Here is a 10,214-nt window from a genome sequence, read left to right as displayed (position 1 = left end):
ACTCTCTTGCTCGCTCGCTCACCCACACACTCACTACGCACTGCCCTGTTCCTTAAAGGAGCCACGGTACACTTATAACTAATAGGGACATATGCCAGTTTGGTAGACATCGCCCAACCCTACTAGCTATAGTGAAGTCACCTGCATGGACTTGGAACATAATTATGTCCATTAATTGCTGGTCTTATATGCAAATCAATTCTAGCCAGTGCCTTGGTCAAGGGTCAATGTTTTTTTTAATGGTGGGGCACCCCGGAGCACCCACCACACTCGCCACACCGGGAATCGAACCGTAAATATCCAATGTGAAAAGATGAAATTATAATATTGCATTTCAATTTCTCATCATAAGCCAGTATGGCAGTATGACAGTCATATAATAGAAAAATCAACTCATTACTAAGATTACACTAAGCTTTCACACATGACTTTGATTAGGATTTCAAGCTGTGGGATTAATGGCAAATGATTGTGTCTCATATAACCTTGGGGGCTTGAAAGCACCATACTAAATAATTAAATGCAATAAATGTGTTTTGGGCAGTCATTGTTGCTATTATCTACGCTCGCCCTGTATGATGGCTGGAATTGGGGACATAGGGCCAAAAGCTGTTTATTGCTTTCATATGGAGCCAACATGTGTTTTACATTTGCCAGGAGATCTTTTTTTATTTATTTTTTTTACTGTAATATGTACACTCACTCAGGATGCTCTTACCGTTGAGACATCACCACACTGCCTCTACGTATCATTTGTTAGCTAAACTAAAACTAAGAAATGAAAATGAAAGCTTGTCTTAAATTAGATGCACTTTGATACGCACAAAGTAAAATCCAAACTGTAACAAAATAAAGTGTAGCAGTCCTGGCTCACCTGCATGACTGTGGCTGGCTGTGGTTTGTTTATAATTCGTCAAGTACATTTATTTGGCTGCTTTTGATTAGCAGTTTGTCATTTCAGTGTAAACAAATCCAAAAATAGCCAAAACATTCTTTCCTCGTGAATTACTGATTTGGACTCTTAGAAAGGTCCCTGTTTTGTTTTTGTTAGCGTCTCTTGAACGTGTATTATAATGCAGAACAGTTAGGGATGGTTTCTGCATTCCGGCGATGAGACACTGGCATGGAGCACTTGCAGAATATGACATCAATGGGATGTCTTCTACCGTGTTGAAAGGCAAAGTGCATCACTGAAAACCTCATCAATGTTCCTGTGGGCTCTGTGCTGTTGGGACCACATCATGCATGCGCGCACATGTGTGTGCGTTGACATACACCGCAACCAAACCATCGCAGGACTCATCTTCTCCATGATTACCCTTCTGTGAGGCCCAGCTGGAGCATGCTTGGTTAAAATGAAGCAGGCATTGTTTTATTCTGAAGCAGAGAGGGAGCAAGAGAGGACGGGAGAGAAATGGGTGAAATTATTTTGTCAGGGCCATGTCCTGTCTCACCGAGTAAGATTAGTGGGTTAGCAAATTAACTAATAGCTTAACTCCGACCTTTTGGTTTTACAGTGCTGAAACGGATCTTATAATCATGGTTACCGCACAACGAATCTGCTCCCAGGCAGTTTATGTTGAGACTCTCAGATCCAGATTCGTTAAAAGCCTCAGCTGAAGAAAACATTGTATTTAAAGGATTAGGACATCACCAGCAGATGCCATTTTCAAATTCAGCTAGTTATTATTAATTACAGAGACTAAAAATTTTACTCGCCAGGAGTACCTTCAAATTACCTACCAACTGAAAATATCCAGAAACATACTTAGTAGTAAGATAATAGTATAATTTAAAGTTATAATTTTTTTTTCTTTGAATTTCACAAATAGTTTTCACCTTGTAACACGGACAGAATTTCCACTGTATGAGGTCTTAATCTGAGGATAAAAATATCTTTTCTCCAGTCACTCTGCTTGTGTGTTATCTCTGGGAGTTAAATTGGGATTTGTAAGGAGGGGATTATGAATAACCTATTTTTGTTTCAGCTCTTCTAAATTCTATTACGAAGGACTTTAACCTGAAATAAGGTCATATCTACAATACAATATGTATTAACATTTGAATCAAGGCTGAAAAAAAACAAAATCACCTGTTTCTACTTTGTTAACCTTGAGTTGGCGGTAGAAGTTCATGATAACTTAAAAATCTGTTGCTGGGATTGTCGTTGTGTCTTGTTGTCATCACTTATTCTTAATTTAATCTTCTGCATTAAAGGGTTATGCCATATACTGCGGCTACACCGTAGCTGATGTGGGCCTCCTCAAAAATGTAACTACATGTCGGGACTACGGCGGCTACAGAGATACCATGTGGGGAACACAAAATCTGTGGTGGGTCAGCATAGGCTGCTTGTGTTTTCTCCTACAAATTTCTGATGCTGGTAGAGATTGTTGAGAGTGAAGACAACATGAAGTAAGTTGAAAAAAGTCTCAAGAATCTTCTCCTTTTCAGTAACACACATCCAGCTAAGCAATTTCCACTTAAATCCAACACTGTGGGACTCCTGTTAACCCCTTGCATTGACCATAAATACGGTTTTATTGTGAAACTACGTTGAACTTGATTCATGAGACACCTCTCTGGTGTTCATGGCTTTGTGGATATACAGTGTGATGCAACACAACCCTCCACAGTGATACATCCATACATCCTGAGGCTAATGTTTCTACAGACTCCAGGCTGTAGGCTCCACTATGCCATCTAAACCCCTGATGTGGTGCACCCACACAGACCCCTCTCAGTACAAAACCACATATTGCTTGTTATTACCACACAATCTAACACTGTGCCATACCAGACTATTTTTACGCTGATTCCAAACCCGACTGAGACATTCCAACCATCGAGCTTAATCTGGGATCGAGGGACACTTGGGCCCAGCAGTCTGTGCAAATGATCATGTGTGACAGGTTTCTAGACTCAGTACTTGAGTCTCTTTTTTTTCAAATGTGTTGATTTTCTTGGCTTGTGTGTCATGAAGTAGTCCAAGAGTCTCCAAGAATGAGCTCAATTGTAGCAACAGCCAGTGGGAGTTTAACTCAAGGGGGAGTAAATGAGAACAAACTGAAAAAAGAAATCACTTTTAATAACTCCCACTCACACAGACATTAGTGAGTAGTAGAGATCCCCAAGTACATGATGTAACTATCAGCTAAATATGTGACGGGGAACCTAATATATTACATTTACTATTTGGTCAGACACCAAGAAATTCAACAAGACTGAGACTTCACTGCAGTGTCTTTTTTGAGTGATTATTATACTTTTACTTATAAACATTAAAAAGCCCTTCTGTTTTCAGAATCAGAATCAGAAATACTTTATTGATCCCCGTAGGGAAACTGTTACAGTAGCTAGCCTTTACGTCAGTGCACACAGGAGAAGTACTAGAAAATGATATGATACACTATAAACACTATAAAACAGGTCAGAAAATAAATTAAGTATCAGGTCGGTATAAGTATAAAATAAACTAAGTGTCGAGTACCAAGTGGGTTTACTGGTTGATGATGAAAGTACAGTATAAAATACAGTGTCACCAAATATGTAATAAGTAATAGTAATAAGCGGAGGTGCATGTACTGTCGAGAGTAATAGAGGTAAAAAGAGTAATAGAGGTTTTGATCAGAATGCAAATACAGCTTTCTAGCGAAACTTTACATGGAAACTGAATGGGAGAAATGTTGGACTCAGAAAGGAAACAAAAAGACTGAATGTCTAAGCCTGTGTACACAAATTGAAATTCTCTCACTTTCCATACACAGTTCACATACGTATTTGCATTTTACAGTTTTTTGTGAGACCAACTCGATATAAATGTAGAATAAATAAATCAACTCCAACACACACACCACTAAAATACTAAAATAGCTCACTCCTGCCACAATCCTGTTGTAAGCCTGTACCACAGCAATCTCCCCACACCACCACAAAAAACCCACTCACTCCTTTTAACACCTTACCTCATGTTGAGCACATTCAGTCTGTTCTTACTTTACACACACTCTCACACCACACATAACACACCAACCTCAGCCGCAACCCCTCATATTACCAACAATCTGACCAGGAAAAAAACGTATGGATAGTTATAATTCTAACAACTACATGTGTTGTAAGAAAAAAAATCAAGGAAACAAACAAGCTAAGAACTAAAAAGCACTCAGAGAACAACACATATTTCCACTATGGCTGCACAATCCTAGTCTTAAAATAAAATGTTTACAAGTTATTGATTTGGATCTGTATCAGAGTACATAAAGAAATACAAATACATGCTGGATATATTAGAGCTTTGTACAAGGATAAATTGTCCAAATGAAAGGGAATCTGATTTGTGGTAACTCATTTTTGTACCACAGCCAAAATGCCATATAAATATGTTTTGTACCAGATTTGGTGAAGATTGGATGTAATTGGTAGGAGTGGTGAAACAGTATTTTGGGAAAATTCTAAATAGCAGAAATCTTATCCATACATAGATAGATACAGTATGTGCTGGACCAAGTAAGGTTGTCAAAAGTATCGATACTTTGATACTTTTTCGATACCATGTGTTTAAAACAATTCGATCGCCGTTAATTATACATTCGATAGTATCCAAAGTACCAAAGCTATAAAACAATAGATCTACAATCATATTTTCAACCAAAGGCTGCACAGATGAAACAACAGGGAAGAAAATCAGCTGGTCCTCAATATGTGTTCAGAAACTTTTTCTGTACCAGAAAATCTGTACCAAAAACATTTAAAAAAATTCCTGGGACTTTTTGTCGTGGTATCGAAAGAGGTATTGAGTGTCGTTTTTTTTTTATACTACTATTGTATCAAAGTTTTGAATGGTATTGTGACAACCTTAGGGCCAAGTAAACTCAGTAAATTTTAAGTTGGGGTATACTCAAAAAGAATTGGTTTTCCGACCTTGGACAACCAATCATATATAAAAGTGTTTATAGCTGTTCTGAACAGACACACTTAAAGGTGTGGTGAAAAGCCGGTGTCATAGCGAGGGACAATATGCGATAATCATTTAAATATTGGGATAACGTTGCACATTTTCAGACAAACTCTCCTATCAGGCACTCATAGTGTTGCGCTTGATTGACACAAAGTCACAGAAGTAGTGTGTAAAGAATGGGTGGGGGGAAAAAAGAGCTTGAGTGAGAAGTTCATCGGTTTTGGAAAGTTAGAAATATTTTTCAGGACGCAGCCCCCCTAATTTTGACGTCGGAAAGGTGTGGGAGGACGGGGTTTCAGATGCCGTTCAGCCATCTGACAAGCACTTCTATTGAAGCATACTGGCCCCATTACAGTTCAGGGGTTTTGAATAAAACCTAGTACCTCTTAAATGACCATGTGCTGGAACTATCCCCACCAATAACTTATCAGTATTTCCTTGGCCCATTGCTTAATGTTTCACCAAATATCGTTTAAATCTGTTTAACAACTTCTTGAAATATTCTCCTTGGCGGAGGCAACAAGTTTAGCCATTTGTTGAAACCATAAGGTGCAATTGAGGTACTTTTGTTTGATTCTGTGGTACTTAGTTCATGTGGTACATGATGAAGAACAGAGACAGTATTGCAAATACAGTGACCTTGTGTAAGCTTGCCATTACCACTTTGTGAGTTTGTGGTAAGTTTGGTTCACAGCAGTGATGTCTAAATGCATTTAATCCATCCTACAAACACCTTCACCTCAAGTTTGGAGGTCGGCAATTAAAAGTTCCCTCGGGGAGAGTGATGTTCTGATTTTATTCTGTTTGATGACACTTTTGTACATGGAAATCCACATGAATCAATAGCAGATGGTAAAGGTATTCTCTATCATAACAGCTTCTAGTGCTTTGTATCAAAATCTTTATCCTGCAATGTAAACATGACTTTTAAGCAAATCCTCTTTTAAATCAGCAAATGCCTTCCAATGGAAAAAAAAAAATCTTGTTGGCGGTCATGTTGCCTTTAAATTAAACCAATATATTTTTGAACCAAAAAAATTTTAAATTTCTAATCAGCTGTCCGTATCTCTTAGTATTTTGCTACAGTAAAAATAACTGCCCCTCTTGTTAATTTAATTGATTTATCTATTCATTTCAACAAATTAAATTATTAAAAAACAAAAGCGGGAAAGGGAAGGGTTAATGTCGTTTTTGCTGTATACAGACACTCAGTAAATTAGTCTTTATTTGATCCCATGTCAGGCCCTAATGCCCTGCATGTTGACTCTGCTGTCAGGCAGCCAGTGATCAAGGACTAATAGAGGCTTTCTGCCGCCATAGCCGCTTCCAGCGACCCTGGGTCTAAGGCTAAATCACGCCAGTGGAGTTAGAGGAGAGAAGGCCAACAAAAACAAGAAATATATTCATTTTGACTGCAGGCATATTCCTCTGGAGAGTAGGGGGTTGAAGGAGGGTGGGGGAGTAAAGGTGAGGAAAGGAGAGGAGAGGTATAGCAGAGGAGAGAAAGGAGGAACAAAATGAATTAAGAGAGGCAGGAATGAGATGAGAAATAACTGCGAGAGGAGAGGAGACTAATTTCGGGGTTTTGGCCCTGCTCTGGCTCAGGCTTTGGAAAATGTTTCATAGGTTTATCAAAGCCTTAACTAAAATATTAGTACAAAATACATGTTTACATTCTTGTCTTTATCTCCATGTAGCAAATGCATTAAGATGAAACACACTTGACTTGAGTGACTCACATTTTAGGACTCTTGTGTCAGAGTGACTTTTCCTGAATATTTCTCTCTCTTGCTGACACGCTTTAACTTTATCCTTTAAAAAAAAATGTATTTCTGTCTTTCAGTCGCTCTCCTAACTCTCCTCACTCTTTCCGAATCGATAAACAGAGGCCTCACCTCAGTGCAGGCCAAGGCAAATGTTTGAGCCACCTGTTGCAGGAAACTTGAAGCCCTCAGGAGATGTGAAGATGGAGCTGGAGCTGAGGCTGTGCTCCAGGTACAGGTCGCCTCCGAACCAGAACAGAAAGGGAGACGGACAACGCAGAGCAGTGTGTGTGTTTGTGTCAAGGGGCAGGCGGGGGGTGAACAACTTGATGTGACAGTGCGTGTGTGAAAGCACATTTACAAATGAGATGGAATGATCCTTATTTCTATATTTAAACTTCAAGATGTTTAAGTCTGCTGACACTGCACTAAAAAGAAAAAAAAGATTTGGACTACGCTTTTAACTTATTATTATCCCACTGCATCTGTAAATAACTTCTCTTTAGTGGTTTTGAGTAGTAGTTTGAATAGTAATGTCTAAGAACCAAGGTAAGGTGGTAAAGAGCCCCAAAGCTGACAAAAGGCAGAAAATGTTATCAGATAAAATAAACATCATTTATTTTACTCTTTTGTTTATATCTCTTTAGCTCATTTTATTTTTTAACTTCTTAGTTTTTTTACTTTTTGCTCAAGTTTAATCATTTATCTATTCCCTATTTCCCCCAAGTAACACTTCCAATTTTCCCTGTGCTTATATGATAACAAGATGGATGTGTTTATTTATTTCCAGGGCAACAACTGGTCCAGTGTGTGTGTGTGTGTGTGTGTGTACCTCTATCATACTAGAACAATGAGAGGACTGTTAGCTAGCTAGCTTACCTGAAAATAGTGGTAGCTAAACATGTTGAGCACCAGGCTTTTCAGCTATTTGCCTTTCAGCTAACTTTCATAATAGTACACTAGAGCAGGTGAAGTTAATATCCATATACTGAGTAGTACTGTAGCATTACTCTGTAAACTCCTGTAGTGTAAGTCAAGTCAAGTTTATTTATATAGCCCACTATCACAAATCATACATTTTCCCCAAGGGGCTTTACAATCTGTACAGCATATGACACCAACTAACCTTACCGGTAGCTAAAGCATCTTAGCCAGAAAAGTTAACACAAAATTAACACGTTCTGCTTGTTTCATCCATTGGATGTCACATTGAGCCAAATTTCTTGAGGTGAATACATCCACTGGCTAATATTGTATGAGCTCAACTGATGACATGACCACTACAGTTCTATTCTATCTGTGACAAGTAATAAGTAAAAGTTCATTATTAAAAATAAAGTTTTTAATGCATAATAAATATTTATAATTACCATGTTTAGCAACTAGGGGCCGAACTCCAAAACAAGCTGTTAGACACACAGCCATGACGTGTCATTGCATTAGTTGTTATGGCTAACGTGTTAGCAAACAGTTGCGTATTCACAGGTCCAGCAGATGCAGAGCAACATTATCATTCCGTTGGAGTCAATGCTCTGGCTAACTAATGAATGACTCACCTTTTAGCTCTGTTTTGGTCTCAACCAACTTCTGAGAAAAATATCTGGCTTTTTAGCAGCAAGATGTCTGACTTTCTTCACAAGCTAGTCGCTGACTTTGTGTGTCTGTTGCTGGACAGCTAGCATACAGTCAGTTAATCAGAGCTTTTTTGCTCAAAATGGCTGCTTGCTTCTGTCTAAAACGGGGTTGGTTGGAGTGGTGACACTTAACCATTAGGTTAACCTTCAGGTCGTAAAACCAAAACAGTGAGATATGTGAGGCTAAAAAGTTCTTTGGAGCTTCAGAGTTTTGTGATAAATCTCTCTGGGTTTGCCAGTAGAAGCAACCAATTTTACTTTACTTTTGATTAATTGTTAATATACAAAATATTGATTAATTTAGCTTTGATGCAAGGGGTAAAGGTGCTATGCATCAACAGGGACAAGAAAGACAATGGAGGAATAAATATGGGAAAAAAGAAATTAAGTAATAGGAGCTGAACATGAGAGGAGGAGGGAGGGCTCCTGGTTCACCTCCTGGGTTCCAGGAACTCCCTTGGTCTGCTTCCAATGATTGCCCCCAAGCCCCTTTGCCCCCCCAACCCTCTTTACCTCTGCAAATACCCCTTCAAACCACCCCCCACCCTCCAACCCCAAATTTTCTGGAAACTCCTTTAATCGCCCCCATCACCCGTTCTTCCTCTCAACTGCTCACCCCCTCCTTTCACCCTTTGGCATCCCGTCCAAACTGCTGCCCTCTCAGCAAACATCTCCCCTCCTCCCTCCCCCCGACTGCCGTAAATGCCCCCAGGACTGTGGTTCTTTCAGTTATTCACCTCTCCTCCAAACCCACACGTCTTTCTCCGATTCAAAGAGCTCGCAAACTCTCTCTCTCCCTCCCCTTCTCTGTCTCGCTAGCTCTCTCTCCCCGGGAAGTAAAATATTCACAGCTGCTGCTGCGGTCAGGTCGCACAGCCACAAGACTCTGTGAGCAAACAGAGGAGCTGTGAACGTGTGAAGCCGATGGTGTACGTTTCATTTGAGGTCCGACACAGGTCCGATAGATCCTGATGTAGTCAAAACAGAAACCGCATACTGAGCCTCGCCACATGCCTCAACAAACCAAACACTAACCAAACATACCCAAGCACAACACTAAAAAATGACATTGGCAAACAGTTTTTAGAAACATGTTAGGCGCACTGTAGAAATGGGAGAAATGATGCGTGGCTTGGTGCCGCTGAACAGACTAACTCCGATGTCATTGGGGTTAATAATCAGTGTGGAACATCTGTCTTGGATAAATGCCCTGCTTTTAAAGTCTGGCCTTGTAATGCATTACGGGTAAAGGCAAGAGCACATTAAGTCATGTTAAAGTTGCAATAAAAATAACATCAAGCTATTCCAAGAGGTCTACACATTATATATACTGTATGCAGACTTGATTCCAAGTTCCTTGAATGAACAAGTGGACAAATTTGTCTCCAATATCTAAGTTTGAGTCCAGATTTCCATGTTCTAATAAGGACTTAAATGGGACGTTTTACATATGTAAATCTCTCAAGTTGTACCACCAAATAATAAAGACATCTTGGTTTAGGAATGCCAGCCCTTGAACTTTATGAGGGAGGGAGGAGGGGGATCAGTGTCTTGAACACATTTCAAAGTAATTGTACTTGATATGTCGTTTACAGAACACCCAAGTAATCATATAAACAAAGGACTAGATGCCCTGGGAGGATGAAAGGAAATTTGAATCTCCATCTGATGCATCATACTTACTCACGTTTTGACATGAATGTTAGGCACTGACGATTCCTGAGCACAAAAATAGGATCTAGAACCTTTCTGTAATAAACACAGCGGGATGAACTGACTCTGGTGGATTCCATCATACTCGGAAATTAACTTACACACACACACACACACACACACACACACACACACACACAGAAA

The sequence above is a fragment of the Siniperca chuatsi genome, linkage group LG18 (assembly GCF_020085105.1).
Source record: "Siniperca chuatsi isolate FFG_IHB_CAS linkage group LG18, ASM2008510v1, whole genome shotgun sequence".
In the NCBI taxonomy this organism is placed as follows: Eukaryota; Metazoa; Chordata; class Actinopteri; order Centrarchiformes; family Sinipercidae; genus Siniperca; species Siniperca chuatsi.
Note: the sequence above shows the minus strand (reverse complement) of the source record.